The sequence below is a fragment of the Garra rufa genome, unplaced genomic scaffold (assembly GCF_049309525.1).
Source record: "Garra rufa unplaced genomic scaffold, GarRuf1.0 hap1_unplaced_001, whole genome shotgun sequence".
Lineage (NCBI taxonomy): Eukaryota > Metazoa > Chordata > Actinopteri > Cypriniformes > Cyprinidae > Garra > Garra rufa.
In genome coordinates, this window is record NW_027394276.1 from 20,268,727 (window position 1) to 20,288,754 (window position 20,028).

General features: G+C 39.5%; 19 non-coding genes across 19 annotated transcripts; all 19 read left to right on the top strand.

Annotated features, from left to right (window-relative positions):
• Window positions 1–144: 144 nt before the first annotated feature.
• On the top strand, window positions 145–263 carry LOC141303651 (5S ribosomal RNA). The gene has a single exon (XR_012343630.1). It is a non-coding gene; the product is annotated as a 5S ribosomal RNA (ribosomal RNA).
• Window positions 264–1,064: 801 nt separating this feature from the next.
• On the top strand, window positions 1,065–1,183 carry LOC141303982 (5S ribosomal RNA). The gene has a single exon (XR_012343948.1). It is a non-coding gene; the product is annotated as a 5S ribosomal RNA (ribosomal RNA).
• An 84-nt stretch (window positions 1,184–1,267) lies between these two features.
• LOC141303179 (5S ribosomal RNA) lies at window positions 1,268–1,386 on the top strand. The gene has a single exon (XR_012343163.1). It is a non-coding gene; the product is annotated as a 5S ribosomal RNA (ribosomal RNA).
• Window positions 1,387–2,187: 801 nt separating this feature from the next.
• Window positions 2,188–2,306, top strand: LOC141303983 (5S ribosomal RNA). The gene has a single exon (XR_012343949.1). It is a non-coding gene; the product is annotated as a 5S ribosomal RNA (ribosomal RNA).
• An 84-nt stretch (window positions 2,307–2,390) lies between these two features.
• On the top strand, window positions 2,391–2,509 carry LOC141304021 (5S ribosomal RNA). Its single transcript, XR_012343988.1, has one exon. It is a non-coding gene; the product is annotated as a 5S ribosomal RNA (ribosomal RNA).
• Window positions 2,510–3,260: 751 nt separating this feature from the next.
• LOC141303353 (5S ribosomal RNA) lies at window positions 3,261–3,379 on the top strand. Its single transcript, XR_012343335.1, has one exon. It is a non-coding gene; the product is annotated as a 5S ribosomal RNA (ribosomal RNA).
• Window positions 3,380–3,463: 84 nt separating this feature from the next.
• LOC141303368 (5S ribosomal RNA) lies at window positions 3,464–3,582 on the top strand. The gene has a single exon (XR_012343350.1). It is a non-coding gene; the product is annotated as a 5S ribosomal RNA (ribosomal RNA).
• An 801-nt stretch (window positions 3,583–4,383) lies between these two features.
• On the top strand, window positions 4,384–4,502 carry LOC141303984 (5S ribosomal RNA). Its single transcript, XR_012343951.1, has one exon. It is a non-coding gene; the product is annotated as a 5S ribosomal RNA (ribosomal RNA).
• Window positions 4,503–4,586: 84 nt separating this feature from the next.
• On the top strand, window positions 4,587–4,705 carry LOC141303985 (5S ribosomal RNA). The gene has a single exon (XR_012343952.1). It is a non-coding gene; the product is annotated as a 5S ribosomal RNA (ribosomal RNA).
• A 751-nt stretch (window positions 4,706–5,456) lies between these two features.
• LOC141303354 (5S ribosomal RNA) lies at window positions 5,457–5,575 on the top strand. Its single transcript, XR_012343336.1, has one exon. It is a non-coding gene; the product is annotated as a 5S ribosomal RNA (ribosomal RNA).
• Window positions 5,576–5,659: 84 nt separating this feature from the next.
• On the top strand, window positions 5,660–5,778 carry LOC141303370 (5S ribosomal RNA). Its single transcript, XR_012343351.1, has one exon. It is a non-coding gene; the product is annotated as a 5S ribosomal RNA (ribosomal RNA).
• Window positions 5,779–6,579: 801 nt separating this feature from the next.
• Window positions 6,580–6,698, top strand: LOC141304090 (5S ribosomal RNA). Its single transcript, XR_012344055.1, has one exon. It is a non-coding gene; the product is annotated as a 5S ribosomal RNA (ribosomal RNA).
• Window positions 6,699–6,782: 84 nt separating this feature from the next.
• Window positions 6,783–6,901, top strand: LOC141303986 (5S ribosomal RNA). Its single transcript, XR_012343953.1, has one exon. It is a non-coding gene; the product is annotated as a 5S ribosomal RNA (ribosomal RNA).
• An 801-nt stretch (window positions 6,902–7,702) lies between these two features.
• Window positions 7,703–7,821, top strand: LOC141303987 (5S ribosomal RNA). The gene has a single exon (XR_012343954.1). It is a non-coding gene; the product is annotated as a 5S ribosomal RNA (ribosomal RNA).
• Window positions 7,822–7,905: 84 nt separating this feature from the next.
• On the top strand, window positions 7,906–8,024 carry LOC141303990 (5S ribosomal RNA). The gene has a single exon (XR_012343956.1). It is a non-coding gene; the product is annotated as a 5S ribosomal RNA (ribosomal RNA).
• Window positions 8,025–8,825: 801 nt separating this feature from the next.
• On the top strand, window positions 8,826–8,944 carry LOC141303991 (5S ribosomal RNA). The gene has a single exon (XR_012343957.1). It is a non-coding gene; the product is annotated as a 5S ribosomal RNA (ribosomal RNA).
• A 6,502-nt stretch (window positions 8,945–15,446) lies between these two features.
• LOC141303992 (5S ribosomal RNA) lies at window positions 15,447–15,565 on the top strand. Its single transcript, XR_012343958.1, has one exon. It is a non-coding gene; the product is annotated as a 5S ribosomal RNA (ribosomal RNA).
• An 801-nt stretch (window positions 15,566–16,366) lies between these two features.
• LOC141303993 (5S ribosomal RNA) lies at window positions 16,367–16,485 on the top strand. The gene has a single exon (XR_012343959.1). It is a non-coding gene; the product is annotated as a 5S ribosomal RNA (ribosomal RNA).
• Window positions 16,486–17,286: 801 nt separating this feature from the next.
• On the top strand, window positions 17,287–17,405 carry LOC141303994 (5S ribosomal RNA). The gene has a single exon (XR_012343960.1). It is a non-coding gene; the product is annotated as a 5S ribosomal RNA (ribosomal RNA).
• The last annotated feature ends 2,623 nt before the right edge of the window (window positions 17,406–20,028 follow it).

Genomic DNA, 20,028 nt, shown 5'->3' on the forward strand with positions numbered 1-20,028 from the left:
CGTCGGGCCTGGTTAGTACTTGGATGGGAGACCGCCTGGGAATACCAGGTGCTGTAAGCTATTGCCTTTTCTTCACTATTTATATAATATGCTGGCTTTTACGGAGGCTGATCTTTAAATAGCCCACTTTTTGGAGCAGCCCTCGCTTATGGCCATACCGCGCTGAGAGCGCCCGATCTCGTCTGATCTCGGAAGCTAAGCAGCGTCAGGCCTGGTTAGTACTTGGAAGGGAGACCGCCTGGGAATACCAAGTGCTGTAAGCTTTTGCCTTTTCTTCACTATTTATATAATATGCTGGCTTTTAGAAAGACGTGTTTTACCGCTCTATTTATTACAATCATTTACATGTATTATAGAGTTTTAAGTGTTTTACATGTTTTTTAGGCCATTTTATTACTCTTAACATTTTAAGTGTATGTGTCTTTAGTAAATGGATGGTTGGCCTGTCATGTGACTAGACACATGACAGGAAGCAGGAAGTACAACTGTATAAGAGAGCAGCATGACAAACAAAGGACAGTCACCAAACTGTTGGATTGAGGAGTTGCTAATTTTAGAGCTCACCTTTCCATTCACCACCTGCAAACTTTGGATTACACTTTCTGTGGATTGTATATACACTGGTGGACACTCACATTGGACTTATCAACACACTGGGGTTCTTGGACTGTTTTTAGGGTATGGACAAATGAACTGTATTCTTTTAACAGAGTTTACCTGTTTTTAGGGTATGGACAAATGAACTGTATTCTTTTAACAGAGTTTACCTAGTTTTATCGTGTTGTTTTAAAGTCTTTTATGTGAACCTTGTAAATACACCAAATCTATTTAAACCAATTTTCTTTTATGTCTCATTCTTTTAACCACTAGTCATCTCTCACAGTTAAATCTGACCCCATTTTAGTCTTGTAACTCGGCTGATAAGGCCGATTGTTACACTTTTATGGGAGACCGCCTGGGAATACCAGGTGCTGTAAGCTTTTGCCTTTTCTTCACTATTTATATAATATGCTGGCTTTTACGGAGGCTGATCTTTAAATAGCCCACTTTTTGGAGCAGCCCTCGCTTATGGCCATACCGCGCTGAGAGCGCCCGATCTCGTCTGATCTCGGAAGCTAAGCAGCGTCGGGCCTGGTTAGTACTTGGATGGGAGACCGCCTGGGAATACCAGGTGCTGTAAGCTTTTGCCTTTTCTTCACTATTTATATAATATGCTGGCTTTTACGGAGGCTGATCTTTAAATAGCCCACTTTTTGGAGCAGCCCTCGCTTATGGCCATACCGCGCTGAGAGCGCCCGATCTCGTCTGATCTCGGAAACTAAGCAGCGTCGGGCCTGGTTAGTACTTGGATGGGAGACCGCCTGGGAATACCAGGTGCTGTAAGCTTTTGCCTTTTCTTCACTATTTATATAATATGCTGGCTTTTAGAAAGACGTGTTTTACCGCTCTATTTATTACAATCATTTACATGTATTATAGAGTTTTAAGTGTTTTACATGTTTTTTAGGCCATTTTATTACTCTTAACATTTTAAGTGTATGTGTCTTTAATAAATGGATGGTTGGCCTGTCATGTGACTAGACACATGACAGGAAGCAGGAAGTACAATTGTATAAGAGAGCAGCATGACAAACAAAGGACAGTCACCAAACTGTTGGATTGAGGAGTTGCTAATTTTAGAGCTCACCTTTCCATTCACCACCTGCAAACTTTGGATTACACTTTCTGTGGATTGTATATACACTGGTGGACACTCACATTGGACTTATCAACACACTGGGGTTCTTGGACTGTTTTTAGGGTATGGACAAATGAACTGTATTCTTTTAACAGAGTTTACCTGTTTTTAGGGTATGGACAAATGAACTGTATTCTTTTAACAGAGTTTACCTAGTTTTATCGTGTTGTTTTAAAGTCTTTTATGTGAACCTTGTAAATACACCAAATCTATTTAAACCAATTTTCTTTTATGTCTCATTCTTTTAACCACTAGTCATCTCTCACAGTTAAATCTGACCCCATTTTAGTCTTGTAACTCGGCTGATAAGGCCGATTGTTACACTTTTATGGGAGACCGCCTGGGAATACCAGGTGCTGTAAGCTTTTGCCTTTTCTTCACTATTTATATAATATGCTGGCTTTTACGGAGGCTGATCTTTAAATAGCCCACTTTTTGGAGCAGCCCTCGCTTATGGCCATACCGCGCTGAGAGCGCCCGATCTCGTCTGATCTCGGAAGCTAAGCAGCGTCGGGCCTGGTTAGTACTTGGATGGGAGACCGCCTGGGAATACCAGGTGCTGTAAGCTTTTGCCTTTTCTTCACTATTTATATAATATGCTGGCTTTTACGGAGGCTGATCTTTAAATAGCCCACTTTTTGGAGCATCCCTCGCTTATGGCCATACCGCGCTGAGTGCGCCCGATCTCGTCTGATCTCGGAAGCTAAGCAGCGTCGGGCCTGGTTAGTACTTGGATGGGAGACCGCCTGGGAATACCAGGTGCTGTAAGCTTTTGCCTTTTCTTCACTATTTATATAATATGCTGGCTTTTAGAAAGACGTGTTTTACCGCTCTATTTATTACAATCATTTACATGTATTATAGAGTTTTAAGTGTTTTACATGTTTTTTAGGCCATTTTATTACTCTTAACATTTTAAGTGTATGTGTCTTTAGTAAATGGATGGTTGGCCTGTCATGTGACTAGACACATGACAGGAAGCAGGAAGTACAACTGTATAAGAGAGCAGCATGACAAACAAAGGACAGTCACCAAACTGTTGGATTGAGGAGTTGCTAATTTTAGAGCTCACCTTTCCATTCACCACCTGCAAACTTTGGATTACACTTTCTGTGGATTGTATATACACTGGTGGACACTCACATTGGACTTATCAACACACTGGGGTTCTTGGACTGTTTTTAGGGTATGGACAAATGAACTGTATTCTTTTAACAGAGTTTACCTAGTTTTATCGTGTTGTTTTAAAGTCTTTTATGTGAACCTTGTAAATACACCAAATCTATTTAAACCAATTTTCTTTTATGTCTCATTCTTTTAACCACTAGTCATCTCTCACAGTTAAATCTGACCCCATTTTAGTCTTGTAACTCGGCTGATCAGGCCGATTGTTACACTTTTATGGGAGACCGCCTGGGAATACCAGGTGCTGTAAGCTTTTGCCTTTTCTTCACTATTTATATAATATGCTGGCTTTTACGGAGGCTGATCTTTAAATAGCCCACTTTTTGGAGCAGCCCTCGCTTATGGCCATACCGCGCTGGGAGCGCCCGATCTCGTCTGATCTCGGAAGCTAAGCAGCGTCTGGCCTGGTTAGTACTTGGATGGGAGACCGCCTGGGAATACCAGGTGCTGTAAGCTTTTGCCTTTTCTTCACTATTTATATAATATGCTGGCTTTTACGGAGGCTGATCTTTAAATAGCCCACTTTTTGGAGCAGGCCTCGCTTATGGCCATACCGCGCTGAGAGCGCCCGATCTCGTCTGATCTCGGAAGCTAAGCAGCGTCGGGCCTGGTTAGTACTTGGATGGGAGACCGCCTGGGAATACCAGTTGCTGTAAGCTTTTGCCTTTTCTTCACTATTTATATAATATGCTGGCTTTTAGAAAGACGTGTTTTACCGCTCTATTTATTACAATCATTTACATGTATTATAGAGTTTTAAGTGTTTTACATGTTTTTTAGGCCATTTTATTACTCTTAACATTTTAAGTGTATGTGTCTTTAATAAATGGATGGTTGGCCTGTCATGTGACTAGACACATGACAGGAAGCAGGAAGTACAACTGTATAAGAGAGCAGCATGACAAACAAAGGACAGTCACCAAACTGTTGGATTGAGGAGTTGCTAATTTTAGAGCTCACCTTTCCATTCACCACCTGCAAACTTTGGATTACACTTTCTGTGGATTGTATATACACTGGTGGACACTCACATTGGACTTATCAACACACTGGGGTTCTTGGACTGTTTTTAGGGTATGGACAAATGAACTGTATTCTTTTAACAGAGTTTACCTGTTTTTAGGGTATGGACAAATGAACTGTATTCTTTTAACAGAGTTTACCTAGTTTTATCGTGTTGTTTTAAAGTCTTTTATGTGAACCTTGTAAATACACCAAATCTATTTAAACCAATTTTCTTTTATGTCTCATTCTTTTAACCACTAGTCATCTCTCACAGTTAAATCTGACCCCATTTTAGTCTTGTAACTCGGCTGATAAGGCCGATTGTTACACTTTTATGGGAGACCGCCTGGGAATACCAGGTGCTGTAAGCTTTTGCCTTTTCTTCACTATTTATATAATATGCTGGCTTTTACGGAGGCTGATCTTTAACTAGCCCACTTTTTGGAGCAGCCCTCGCTTATGGCCATACCGCGCTGAGAGCGCCCGATCTCGTCTGATCTCGGAAGCTAAGCAGCGTCGGGCCTGGTTAGTACTTGGATGGGAGACCGCCTGGGAATACCAGGTGCTGTAAGCTTTTGCCTTTTCTTCACTATTTATATAATATGCTGGCTTTTACGGAGGCTGATCTTTAAATAGCCCACTTTTTGGAGCAGCCCTCGCTTATGGCCATACCGCGCTGAGAGCGCCCGATCTCGTCTGATCTCGGAAGCTAAGCAGCGTCGGGCCTGGTTAGTACTTGGATGGGAGACCGCCTGGGAATACCAGGTGCTGTAAGCTTTTGCCTTTTCTTCACTATTTATATAATATGCTGGCTTTTAGAAAGACGTGTTTTACCGCTCTATTTATTACAATCATTTACATGTATTATAGAGTTTTAAGTGTTTTACATGTTTTTTAGGCCATTTTATTACTCTTAACATTTTAAGTGTATGTGTCTTTAGTAAATGGATGGTTGGCCTGTCATGTGACTAGACACATGACAGGAAGCAGGAAGTACAACTGTATAAGAGAGCAGCATGACAAACAAAGGACAGTCACCAAACTGTTGGATTGAGGAGTTGCTAATTTTAGAGCTCACCTTTCCATTCACCACCTGCAAACTTTGGATTACACTTTCTGTGGATTGTATATACACTGGTGGACACTCACATTGGACTTATCAACACACTGGGGTTCTTGGACTGTTTTTAGGGTATGGACAAATGAACTGTATTCTTTTAACAGAGTTTACCTAGTTTTATCGTGTTGTTTTAAAGTCTTTTATGTGAACCTTGTAAATACACCAAATCTATTTAAACCAATTTTCTTTTATGTCTCATTCTTTTAACCACTAGTCATCTCTCACAGTTAAATCTGACCCCATTTTAGTCTTGTAACTCGGCTGATCAGGCCGATTGTTACACTTTTATGGGAGACCGCCTGGGAATACCAGGTGCTGTAAGCTTTTGCCTTTTCTTCACTATTTATATAATATGCTGGCTTTTACGGAGGCTGATCTTTAAATAGCCCACTTTTTGGAGCAGCCCTCGCTTATGGCCATACCGCGCTGGGAGCGCCCGATCTCGTCTGATCTCGGAAGCTAAGCAGCGTCTGGCCTGGTTAGTACTTGGATGGGAGACCGCCTGGGAATACCAGGTGCTGTAAGCTTTTGCCTTTTCTTCACTATTTATATAATATGCTGGCTTTTACGGAGGCTGATCTTTAAATAGCCCACTTTTTGGAGCAGGCCTCGCTTATGGCCATACCGCGCTGAGAGCGCCCGATCTCGTCTGATCTCGGAAGCTAAGCAGCGTCGGGCCTGGTTAGTACTTGGATGGGAGACCGCCTGGGAATACCAGTTGCTGTAAGCTTTTGCCTTTTCTTCACTATTTATATAATATGCTGGCTTTTAGAAAGACGTGTTTTACCGCTCTATTTATTACAATCATTTACATGTATTATAGAGTTTTAAGTGTTTTACATGTTTTTTAGGCCATTTTATTACTCTTAACATTTTAAGTGTATGTGTCTTTAATAAATGGATGGTTGGCCTGTCATGTGACTAGACACATGACAGGAAGCAGGAAGTACAACTGTATAAGAGAGCAGCATGACAAACAAAGGACAGTCACCAAACTGTTGGATTGAGGAGTTGCTAATTTTAGAGCTCACCTTTCCATTCACCACCTGCAAACTTTGGATTACACTTTCTGTGGATTGTATATACACTGGTGGACACTCACATTGGACTTATCAACACACTGGGGTTCTTGGACTGTTTTTAGGGTATGGACAAATGAACTGTATTCTTTTAACAGAGTTTACCTGTTTTTAGGGTATGGACAAATGAACTGTATTCTTTTAACAGAGTTTACCTAGTTTTATCGTGTTGTTTTAAAGTCTTTTATGTGAACCTTGTAAATACACCAAATCTATTTAAACCAATTTTCTTTTATGTCTCATTCTTTTAACCACTAGTCATCTCTCACAGTTAAATCTGACCCCATTTTAGTCTTGTAACTCGGCTGATAAGGCCGATTGTTACACTTTTATGGGAGACCGCCTGGGAATACCAGGTGCTGTAAGCTTTTGCCTTTTCTTCACTATTTATATAATATGCTGGCTTTTACGGAGGCTGATCTTTAACTAGCCCACTTTTTGGAGCAGCCCTCGCTTATGGCCATACCGTGCTGAGAGCGCCCGATCTCGTCTGATCTCGGAAGCTAAGCAGCGTCGGGCCTGGTTAGTACTTGGATGGGAGACCGCCTGGGAATACCAGGTGCTGTAAGCTTTTGCCTTTTCTTCACTATTTATATAATATGCTGGCTTTTACGGAGGCTGATCTTTAAATACCCCACTTTTTGGAGCAGCCCTCGCTTATGGCCATACCGCGCTGAGAGCGCCCGATCTCGTCTGATCTCGGAAGCTAAGCAGCGTCGGGCCTGGTTAGTACTTGGATGGGAGACCGCCTGGGAATACCAGGTGCTGTAAGCTTTTGCCTTTTCTTCACTATTTATATAATATGCTGGCTTTTAGAAAGACGTGTTTTACCGCTCTATTTATTACAATCATTTACATGTATTATAGAGTTTTAAGTGTTTTACATGTTTTTTAGGCCATTTTATTACTATTAACATTTTAAGTGTATGTGTCTTTAATAAATGGATGGTTGGCCTGTCATGTGACTAGACACATGACAGGAAGCAGGAAGTACAACTGTATAAGAGAGCAGCATGACAAACAAAGGACAGTCACCAAACTGTTGGATTGAGGAGTTGCTAATTTTAGAGCTCACCTTTCCATTCACCACCTGCAAACTTTGGATTACACTTTCTGTGGATTGTATATACACTGGTGGACACTCACATTGGACTTATCAACACACTGGGGTTCTTGGACTGTTTTTAGGGTATGGACAAATGAACTGTATTCTTTTAACAGAGTTTACCTGTTTTTAGGGTATGGACAAATGAACTGTATTCTTTTAACAGAGTTTACCTAGTTTTATCGTGTTGTTTTAAAGTCTTTTATGTGAACCTTGTAAATACACCAAATCTATTTAAACCAATTTTCTTTTATGTCTCATTCTTTTAACCACTAGTCATCTCTCACAGTTAAATCTGACCCCATTTTAGTCTTGTAACTCGGCTGATAAGGCCGATTGTTACACTTTTATGGGAGACCGCCTGGGAATACCAGGTGCTGTAAGCTTTTGCCTTTTCTTCACTATTTATATAATATGCTGGCTGTTACGGAGGCTGATCTTTAAATAGCCCACTTTTTGGAGCAGCCCTCGCTTATGGCCATACCGCGCTGAGAGCGCCCGATCTCGTCTGATCTCGGAAGCTAAGCAGCGTCGGGCCTGGTTAGTACTTGGATGGGAGACCGCCTGGGAATACCAGGTGCTGTAAGCTTTTGCCTTTTCTTCACTATTTATATAATATGCTGGCTTTTACGGAGGCTGATCTTTAAATAGCCCACTTTTTGGAGCAGCCCTCGCTTATGGCCATACCGCGCTGAGAGCGCCCGATCTCGTCTGATCTCGGAAGCTAAGCAGCGTCGGGCCTGGTTAGTACTTGGATGGGAGACCGCCTGGGAATACCAGGTGCTGTAAGCTTTTGCCTTTTCTTCACTATTTATATAATATGCTGGCTTTTAGAAAGACGTGTTTTACCGCTCTATTTATTACAATCATTTACATGTATTATAGAGTTTTAAGTGTTTTACATGTTTTTTAGGCCATTTTATTACTCTTAACATTTTAAGTGTATGTGTCTTTAATAAATGGATGGTTGGCCTGTCATGTGACTAGACACATGACAGGAAGCAGGAAGTACAACTGTATAAGAGAGCAGCATGACAAACAAAGGACAGTCACCAAACTGTTGGATTGAGGAGTTGCTAATTTTAGAGCTCACCTTTCCATTCACCACCTGCAAACTTTGGATTACACTTTCTGTGGATTGTATATACACTGGTGGACACTCACATTGGACTTATCAACACACTGGGGTTCTTGGACTGTTTTTAGGGTATGGACAAATGAACTGTATTCTTTTAACAGAGTTTACCTGTTTTTAGGGTATGGACAAATGAACTGTATTCTTTTAACAGAGTTTACCTAGTTTTATCGTGTTGTTTTAAAGTCTTTTATGTGAACCTTGTAAATACACCAAATCTATTTAAACCAATTTTCTTTTATGTCTCATTCTTTTAACCACTAGTCATCTCTCACAGTTAAATCTGACCCCATTTTAGTCTTGTAACTCGGCTGATAAGGCCGATTGTTACACTTTTATGGGAGACCGCCTGGGAATACCAGGTGCTGTAAGCTTTTGCCTTTTCTTCACTATTTATATAATATGCTGGCTTTTACGGAGGCTGATCTTTAAATAGCCCACTTTTTGGAGCAGCCCTCGCTTATGGCCATACCGCGCTGAGAGCGCCCGATCTCGTCTGATCTCGGAAGCTAAGCAGCGTCGGGCCTGGTTAGTACTTGGATGGGAGACCGCCTGGGAATACCAGGTGCTGTAAGCTTTTGCCTTTTCTTCACTATTTATATAATATGCTGGCTTTTACGGAGGCTGATCTTTAAATAGCCCACTTTTTGGAGCAGCCCTCGCTTATGGCCATACCACCTTGAGCGCTCCCTAGTGGTGACAGGAAGTGGTACAGTGAGAGAAGCAAGGAGGAAGAAGGAGTGTGTTTGTTTGAGTGGAGTAAAGGATTCAATTCTTTTCACATTGTTTGGAAAAACTGCTCCAAAGGAGTGTTTGCGTGTTGGGGGGTCATTTAATCCTCAAACAGTGTCGTGCTGTTTGGGGATAAATACCTCACACAGCAAGGAAAGAGAAATGGCTGGACAACAGGAGACGGGAAGAGGTCGAAACATGCAGGACAAGAGAGATGGAGAGCACAGCTATGGAAAGGAACTGACGGTGCTGGTGGAGATGGAGGGGGAGGACAGAATCACAATGATGGAACTATTAAAGAGTGTGAAGGAAGAATGCGGAGGAGTGATCGGTTGCAGGTATAAATCTCCAAAAGAGTATGAGTTAACAATGGAAGATATGAAGGCAAAAGGAAAAATTCTGGATGGTTTGAAGATAAAAAACAGTCGTGTAATGGTGAAGGAAGTGGATTGCATGGAGGTGGTTGTTTCTTTCTTAGGATTGCCTATGTATATTCAGGATGAAGAAATATTGAGCAAACTAAAGGATTGGGGAGTAACAGAAGCGTCTAAAATCAAGAGGAGAATGTGGCCGGGAACCGACATTGCGGATGGGACAAGGTTTTTAAAAGTTAAGTTCAATAATGTTGTTAAATCGTTGCCCTATTCAACGAAATTTGAGACGCTCGGAGGGACAGAACACTTTAGGGTGATACATGACCGACAAGTGAAGGTTTGCCGTTTGTGTATACAACCGGGACATGTTGTGAGGGACTGCCCGAGCTTTAGGTGTTTTAGATGCGATAAACAAGGACACTATGCAAGAGAGTGCAAAGAGGTGAATTGTGAAGTGTGTGGAATGCGGCCAGGACTGTGCGTGTGTGAAACGCCGGCTATGATGGAAGAAAGGAACGGCGAGGGGATAATGGAAGATCTGTACGAGGAGCTGGAGAGTGAAGAAAAAGAAGAGGAAGAGGTAATTGTTGAAGGAGAGATGAGTCAAAGCACTTGGGGAGAGAAAGAGAGAGCGACAAACAGGGGAGATACTAAGAGTGAGAGCAGCCCAGAGGAGGCGGGCGCGGGGCAACAGATCATGAGACAGAGAAAGAAGAAAAAAAGAACAGCAGGTAAAGAGATGGATCAGAGAGGTCTGGAGTGTGAAGATGGAAACGGGAAGACGGAAAAAAATGACAATGAAGAAGGTGGTAATGCTAAAAGTCAAGGAGAACAACATCTGGAGAGAAGAGGAATGAAGAAAGACGAAGGGGGAGGAAAGGAGAAAGAAATGATAGAAAATCCTGTGAAAAACGGAGAGGAAGACATGGATATATGTGAGGGGAAAGGTACATTGAAAAAAAGAAAGAAGGAAAGACTGGAGGAGCAAAAGGCAGAAAGTAAGAGTTTGATTTAATTGGAATGAGTATAAATCCCTTAAAAACTGTGATAATCACTATGTGGGGTATTTTGCACATTGCGTGTCTGAACAGTAACGGGCTAAGAGACCTAAAAAAGTTTGAGAGGGTGAAGAGACTGTTAAAAGCTGATGTGCTATGCCTACAAGAGACGCATTGGACAGGGGATATAATGGACAATATAAAAAAGAGTTGGGAGGGGGAAATTTATGTGAGTCATGGAAATGTAAAAGCATGTGGAGTGGCGATTTTGATAAAAAGAGACAGAGTGCAAAATGTGAAACAAATTTATAAAGATGGAAATGGGAGAATGCTAGGACTTGAATTTAAGTTTTGTAATGAAATGTTTAGGCTTATAAACATTTATGCACCGAATATAGAGATTGACAGAAAAGAAGTCTTTAAGGAAATGAAGACACAATGGAAAGAGAAGTGTATAGTAGTTGGGGATTTCAACGTGTGGTGCACGAGACTGGATGCTTCCAGTAGTGCTAATTTTAAAGCTGATGGGTCAAGAAAGTTCTTAACAGAGTGGATGCAGAATGAAGACATAGTAGATGTGTGGAGGGAAGAGAATCCATATAAAAGAGAATTTTCGAGAAGACAAATGGTGATGGGTAATTTGAAACAGAGTCGTATAGATTTATGTTTGGCAAAAAGAGAAATGTTAAAATATGTTAAAAATGTGAAATATAAGTTTGTCAGTTTAAGTGATCATGCTGTGATGACAGTCAAGATGGGTGTAAGTGAAGAGGCGAGGGGAGGGGGTTTGTGGTGTCTGAATGCAAATCTGTTAAATGAAGAGGCATATAAAGAAAATATTGTAAAATGTATAAATTATGAAATGCAGAATTCTCTATTTGAGGAAAATGTATGTGAATGGTGGGAGGGAATGAAAGAGAAAATTAAAAAAAGAAGTATTAGGTATTCAAAACAAAGAGATTTTATGAGGAGGAGTAAAGCAGAAGCTTTGGAAAATGCATTAAAAGGGGAAGCGGAAAAAATAGAAAATAATCCTGAGTACAGTGAAGAGTGCTTTTGGAGGTTAAAAACAGAATTAGAGGAGTATGAAAAGGAAAAAAGCAAGGGAGCTATAATAAGAAGTAGAGCTCAGTATGCTTTAGAGGGAGAAAGAAGTACAAAATTCTTCCTAAATTTAGAAAATAAAAAGCAGAGGAGAAAACACATTGTAGAGTTAGAAAATAGAAAAGGCGATAAAATAAATGATTTTGTTGGGATAATAGGAGAAGTGGAGAATTTTTATAGGGAATTATTCAAGAAAGAGGGTGTAAAACAAGAATGTGTGGATGAAGTCTTGAGTACTGTGAACGTGAAGCTAGACGAGGATGAGAAGAATATGTGCGAAAGAGATATAGGTATTGAAGAAATAAAAGATGCAATAAATCAGACAAAAAAGAATAAAAGTCCGGGCTCGGATGGTTTGACACATGAGTTCTATAAGGCCTTCATAGGGACCCTAGCACCAATACTGCTAAGGTTGTATAAAGGTATGGAGGAGAGAGGGGAAATGCCGAGATCCATGGGCTTAGGAATAATAACTATCTTATATAAAAATAAAGGAAATCCATTGAAGTTGGAAAATTATAGGCCTTTGAGTCTGCTTAATTCGGATTATAAAATTTTAACAAAAGTAATAGCCAATAGAATTAAACAGGTTGTAGGGAGTATTGTGTCGCCTAGCCAAGCATACAGTATAATGGGGAGAGACATTATGGATATCATATGTACAATAAGAGACGTTGTAGAAAACATGGGAAAGGATGGGGAAGGGGGGTTGGTTTTATCTGTGGATTTGAATAAAGCTTTTGATAGAGTGGAGCACAGTTTTATTGAGCAGACAATGGCGAGATATGGGTTTGGAGACAGAATAAGAAAATGGATCAAATTAATATATGACAATGCCCGGAGCTGTGTTAAAATTAATGGGGCATTAACTGACCCCTTTCCATTAGAAAGGTCAGTCAGACAAGGGTGCCCATTATCTGCTTTGTTATATTCAATAACAGCGGAGCCGCTGGCATCTTTGATAAAAAGTGATAAAGAAATAAGAGGTATTCAAATTCCTTATGGAGGAGTAAGTGTAATCCACCAATATGCTGATGACACAACTTTTACTGTCAAGGATGTAGAGAGTGTTAAGAGAATAAAAATGCAGATAGAAAAATATGGAAAAGCTTCAGGTGCAAAGATAAATGTTGACAAGTCAGAAATAATAAGTATAGGAGGGGTGGAGATAAAAGGGTCAGATGTTCCATTTAAAATAACGAAAGAGTATTTAAGGATATTAGGAGTGAATATTGGAGTGAATGCGAAAGAGGCTAGAGATGCCACATGGACTGGAGTTTTAAATAAAATAAAACAAGTACTTAATTTCTGGAGGCAAAGAGAATTGAGATTAAGAGGAAAGGTAGTTGTGGCTAATTCATTAATACTCACTAAATGCAATTATGTGATGGGAGCAATTGACATGCCAGACTGGGTTTTGAACGGAATAAAAGAGGCTGTGAATAATTTTGTGTGGGGAGGTAAAGGAATTAAAATATCAACAAAAACACTGATAGCAGACTATAAGGAGGGAGGTCTGAGGTTGATAGACTTAGAGGTTAAGAGGAAAGCAATAAGAGTTAAAACAATAAAAAAATATTTATGTGACAAAGTACAGTATGGGTGGAAGGGATATATGAAATTTTTTTTAGATAAAGGTGGAGGATGTGGTGAGGAAGGACTGTTTATGGCTTTTAAAAAACCTATGACTGAGAAAATGCCAATGTTTTATCAAGAAGTATTTAGTGCTTGGGCAGAGTTTTTGGTTAATGTTAATTATGAATGTGACAATATAAATCAAGTACTTGACCAGCCATTATTTCTGAATCCAAAAATTAAAAGGGGAGGGAAAATGCTTTATAATAAGTTGTTTATGAGGGCGGGAGTTAGGAAAGTGAAAGACATGGCATATGAATATGTTAAAGGTTTTTTGCCAAATAGAGCTATATATGATTGTGTAGTAGGATGGGATGATGAAATTGAGAAATCTAAAGTGGATTGTGAATGTGAAAACATTAAAACAAGCCTACCAGAAGGGTGGGTGCAAAGGATTGAGAAAGAGACTGTAAAAATAGGAGATTGGGGATTTCCAGAAATGTATGTTATAGATAAAAAGGGAAAAAAGTTTTTGTGTCAGTTAAATGTGAAAACATGTTATAAGATGATGGTGAAAAAGGAAATCAAAATGCCTGCCTCTGAGGTGGTTTGGCCAAGGGTATTCCCTGGAATAAATGTAAAGACAATTTGGAGGAATTTAAATGTGAAATACAATGGACTGGATTGTGAAAACCTGGACTTTAAATTAAGGCATAATAGAATATATACAAAGGTGGTGATTCATCAAATGAACAAAAATGTAAAACGAGAATGTGATGTATGTGGGACAGAGCCAGAAACATTAATGCACATTTTTTTTGAATGCAAAGAGTTGGAAGCATTTCATACAGAACTAAAAGTGTTGGTGAAAAAAGGAACGGGGAAAGATGTGATAGGGGATGAATGGAGAAAGCTGTTTTTGTTTGGGATAAACATGAATAAAAAGGATAGGAAAGTGAATTTATGGAACTTTGTATTAAGTAATGCAAGATATGCGATATGGGTAAGGAGGAATATGGCGTATTATGATAAGAAAAAAGTGGATGTAAGGGCAATGTTCAAGACGATTTTAAGGAAAAATGTGTATTTGATGTGGAAATGTTTGCCTAAAGAGGAATTTGAAAAGGCTTTTGTGGAAGGCAATGAGCTGGTTTGTATAGAAGAGGGAAAAGGGTTTTGTATAAAATTTTGATAAATATGATTTACGATGAGACTTGCATCAAAATGTCATTGTTTTGATTTGGGTTTGTGGTTTGTATTTATGTTGTGTTTTTGAAGTGATATACACATGTCATAAGTTTGAAGATGTAAAGATGTGAAATTGAATTATTTTTGTCATGTAAATATTTATTTTGTACTTTTTGATAATAAAAAAAAAAAAAAAAAAAAAAAAAAAGAGAGCGCCCGATCTCGTCTGATCTCGGAAGCTAAGCAGCGTCGGGCCTGGTTAGTACTTGGATGGGAGACCGCCTGGGAATACCAGGTGCTGTAAGCTTTTGCCTTTTCTTCACTATTTATATAATATGCTGGCTTTTAGAAAGACGTGTTTTACCGCTCTATTTATTACAATCATTTACATGTATTATAGAGTTTTAAGTGTTTTACATGTTTTTTAGGCCATTTTATTACTCTTAACATTTTAAGTGTATGTGTCTTTAATAAATGGATGGTTGGCCTGTCATGTGACTAGACACATGACAGGAAGCAGGAAGTACAACTGTATAAGAGAGCAGCATGACAAACAAAGGACAGTCACCAAACTGTTGGATTGAGGAGTTGCTAATTTTAGAGCTCACCTTTCCATTCACCACCTGCAAACTTTGGATTACACTTTCTGTGGATTGTATATACACTGGTGGACACTCACATTGGACTTATCAACACACTGGGGTTCTTGGACTGTTTTTAGGGTATGGACAAATGAACTGTATTCTTTTAACAGAGTTTACCTGTTTTTAGGGTATGGACAAATGAACTGTATTCTTTTAACAGAGTTTACCTAGTTTTATCGTGTTGTTTTAAAGTCTTTTATGTGAACCTTGTAAATACACCAAATCTATTTAAACCAATTTTCTTTTATGTCTCATTCTTTTAACCACTAGTCATCTCTCACAGTTAAATCTGACCCCATTTTAGTCTTGTAACTCGGCTGATAAGGCCGATTGTTACACTTTTATGGGAGACCGCCTGGGAATACCAGGTGCTGTAAGCTTTTGCCTTTTCTTCACTATTTATATAATATGCTGGCTTTTACGGAGGCTGATCTTTAAATAGCCCACTTTTTGGAGCAGCCCTCGCTTATGGCCATACCGCGCTGAGAGCGCCCGATCTCGTCTGATCTCGGAAGCTAAGCAGCGTCGGGCCTGGTTAGTACTTGGATGGGAGACCGCCTGGGAATACCAGGTGCTGTAAGCTTTTGCCTTTTCTTCACTATTTATATAATATGCTGGCTTTTAGAAAGACGTGTTTTACCGCTCTATTTATTACAATCATTTACATGTATTATAGAGTTTTAAGTGTTTTACATGTTTTTTAGGCCATTTTATTACTCTTAACATTTTAAGTGTATGTGTCTTTAATAAATGGATGGTTGGCCTGTCATGTGACTAGACACATGACAGGAAGCAGGAAGTACAACTGTATAAGAAAGCAGCATGACAAACAAAGGACAGTCACCAAACTGTTGGATTGAGGAGTTGCTAATTTTAGAGCTCACCTTTCCATTCACCACCTGCAAACTTTGGATTACACTTTCTGTGGATTGTATATACACTGGTGGACACTCACAGTGGACTTATCAACACACTGGGGTTCTTGGTCTGTTTTTAGGGTATGGACAAATGAACTGTATTCTTTTAACAGAGTTTACCTGTTTTTAGGGTATGGACAAATGAACTGTATTCTTTTAACAGAGTTTACCTAGTTTTATCGTGTTGTTTTAAAGTCTTTTATGTGAACCTTGTAAATACACCAAATCTATTTAAACCAATTTTCTTTTTTGTCTCATTCTTTTAACCACTAGTCATCTCTCACAGTTAAATCTGACCCCATTTTAGTCTTGTAACTCGGCTGATAAGGCCGATTGTTACACTTTTATGGGAGACCGCCTGGGAATACCAGGTGCTGTAAGCTTTTGCCTTTTCTTCACTATTTATATAATATGCTGGCTTTTACGGAGGCTGATCTTTAAATAGCCCACTTTTTGGAGCAGCCCTTGCTTATGGCCATACCGCGCTGAGAGCGCCCGATCTCGTCTGATCTCGGAAGCTAAGCAGCGTCGGGCCTGGTTAGTACTTGGATGGGAGACCGCCTGGGAATACCAGGTGCTGTAAGCTTTTGCCTTTTCTTCACTATTTATATAATATGCTGGCTTTTAGAAAGACGTGTTTTACCGCTCTATTTATTACAATCATTTACATGTATTATAGAGTTTTAAGTGTTTTACATGTTTTTTAGGCCATTTTATTACTCTTAACATTTTAAGTGTATGTGTCTTTAATAAATGGATGGTTGGCCTGTCATGTGACTAGACACATGACAGGAAGCAGGAAGTACAACTGTATAAGAGAGCAGCATGACAAACAAAGGACAGTCACCAAACTGTTGGATTGAGGAGTTGCTTATTTTAGAGCTCACCTTTCCATTCACCACCTGCAAACTTTGGATTACACTTTCTGTGGATTGTATATACACTGGTGGTCACTCACATTGGACTTATCAACACACTGGGGTTCTTGGACTGTTTTTAGGGTATGGACAAATGAACTGTATTCTTTTAACAGAGTTTACCTGTTTTTAGGGTATGGACAAATGAACTGTATTCTTTTAACAGAGTTTACCTAGTTTTATCGTGTTGTTTTAAAGTCTTTTATGTGAACCTTGTAAATACACCAAATCTATTTAAACCAATTTTCTTTTATGTCTCATTCTTTTAACCACTAGTCATCTCTCACAGTTAAATCTGACCCCATTTTAGTCTTGTAACTCGGCTGATAAGGCCGATTGTTACACTTTTATGGGAGACCGCCTGGGAATACCAGGTGCTGTAAGCTTTTGCCTTTTCTTCACTATTTATATAATATGCTGGCTTTTACGGAGGCTGATCTTTAAATAGCCCACTTTTTGGAGCAGCCCTCGCTTATGGCCATACCGCGCTGAGAGCGCCCGATCTCGTCTGATCTCGGAAGCTAAGCAGCGTCGGGCCTGGTTAGTACTTGGATGGGAGACCGCCTGGGAATACCAGGTGCTGTAAGCTTTTGCCTTTTCTTCACTATTTATATAATATGCTGGCTTTTACGGAGGCTGATCTTTAAATAGCCCACTTTTTGGAGCAGCCCTCGCTTACGGCCATACCCCCACCTGAGGCGCTAGAGAGCAACAGGAAGTGGTTGGCAGCAGTTTGGAGAGGAAGGCTCTCCTCCATTTTGTTTATTTTTCTTTTGTTTGTATTTTTTTACTTCAAATTAGTTTTTTGTGTTTTTTTTGTTGTTTTTAAACCACCCAACAGCAGCATCTCTGCTGGCTGGAGGGTGGTTAACCTTTTTTTGCTTTTTTTCTTTAAAATGGACGGATTAATGGATAATGACACAGGACCGGCTGGAGGAACACGAATGGTAAATGACACTGGACTGGGCGGAGAGATATGCATGGCAAACAACACTGGACTGGACTATCAACAACGAGCAAGATACAGGAAAAAACAAGATGCAAGAGACAACCCAAGTGGAAAGAAATATTTGAAGGAGGCAACAGTGATTGTGAATGTGGAACATGTAAATGAGGTGAGAGCTGTGGATATTATTAAAGCAGTGACGGACAAGTGTGGAAATGGAAAAATTCTAGCGTTAAGGCCAAGACAAGGAAAAGAGTTTGAATTAACAATGGAAAAGGAGGAATCGTGTGAGGATTTAATCGATGGACTGACAATTAAAGGGGTGAACTGTGAAATAAAAAAACTGCAAAATAGAGAATACGTTGTTTCCTTCATGCACCTGCCCGTCTACCTGGATGACACTGAAATTATTGGAAAATTGGAGGGATGGGGAGTTAAACCCCTTTCAAAAATTAAAAGAAGATGCTACCCGGGCACTGAAATCGAGGATGGAACAAGGTTCCTAAAAGTAAGGTTCCCCAAAGAAGTAGCATCATTGCCTTACAGCACGAGGCTGGAAACGGTAGAAGGGTTGCAGTATTTTAGGGTGATGCACAGCCACCAGGTGAAGACCTGTAGACTGTGCATGAGCCCAGACCACCTGCTAAAAGAGTGCCCTGAGTTTACATGCTACAAGTGTGATGAAAGGGGACATTTTGCAAGAGACTGTAACGCAGTCAGGTGCCCGGAGTGTCAGCAAATTTTAAATAAGTGTGAGTGTTGGATGGAGGAAGAGGAAGGAGGCACGGAAAGTCAGGTGGACGGACAGGTGCGTGAAGGAAACAACGAGGAGGAAGGAGAAACTGGTGAAACACAAGAGGAAGGATTACAACAAAAAGAAACAGAAGGAGCAACAGGCAACCGAGAGGAAGGAGAAGAAGAAAAAGGGAACGATGAACTTAAGGAACATACAACACAACAAGACACCCACTGGACAGAAATGGAAACATTGGACACTTCTAAAAGTTTTCTGGACGACGTAGAGAGAGATGGACAAAGAATGGGAAATCAAAACAAAGAAACAGACAATGCAGAGCAAGCAAAGATGGACAACATGGGAAAAGACAGAGAGGGGAGAGGACTAATTAGAAGGAGAGCCTTAAAGGTAAAACCAAATGTGGGAAATGCAAGAAAAAAAATCATGACAAGTGTAAACAGATATGAAGTGTTAAGTGGGCTGGAGGGAGAAGATGGAGTATAATGTTTTCTAGGTATTTGTTTTTATTTCTTTTAATGGTTTTAAGTTGTGTTACTTTTAATGCAAGGGGATTGATGGACATGGGAAAATTTGAAAGACTGAAAGAAAAATGCAAAGGAGAAGATGTTATCGCTTTGCAAGAAACAAACTGGAAAGAGAGTGTGATGATGGACTATAAAAAGAAATGGGAAGGAGATATATTATATAACAATGGGGATGGAAGGCTTGGAAGAGGTGTAGCGTTTTTAATGAGGAAAGATGTGTTTAATGCAAGCAAAGTAGTGTATAAAGATAAGATAGGGAAATGTATGGTAGTAGAAGTAAATTATGAAGGACGTGGAATTATTTTAGTGAATGTACATGCACCAACAGAGGCGAAAGAAAAGAAAGTTTTTTTTAATGTTTTAAGGAGCATTATAAAGAAATATAAAGAAACAATTATGATGGGGGATTTTAATACTGTTTTTAGCAAACAGGATATGGCGGAGGGAATGGTTTTTAAATCGGACACAGGGAGAAAAGAATTAAACGAATTGATGAGAGAAAATAATTTAATAGATGTGTGGAGAGAAAGGAACGAAAAGAAAAAAGAATTCTCAAGAAGACAAATAGTGGGGAGTTTTGTATGCCAAACTAGAATTGACTTTGTTTTATGCACGAGAAATGTGGAGAATTTTATTGAAAAGATTAAATATGAAGAAACCAGTTTTAGCGATCACAAGTTTTTATCCTTTAGTTTGGACTGGAGGAAAATGCAAAGAGGGCCGGGAGTATGGATTTTAAATACACAGATTTTAAAGAATGAAGATTATGTTTCAAAGGTTAAAGAAATTATAGAAAAAGAAAAGGAAAATGGAATGTTTGAAGAGGATAGGAGATTATGGTGGGAGAACGTGAAGTTTTTAATCAAAAAATTTTCGATCAAATATTGTAGTTTAAAACAGAAATGCAAAAGATACGAAGAAAATAAAATGAAAGAAAGTTTAGAAATGGAATTGAATAAAGAAAATAAAGACATACAAAAGATAA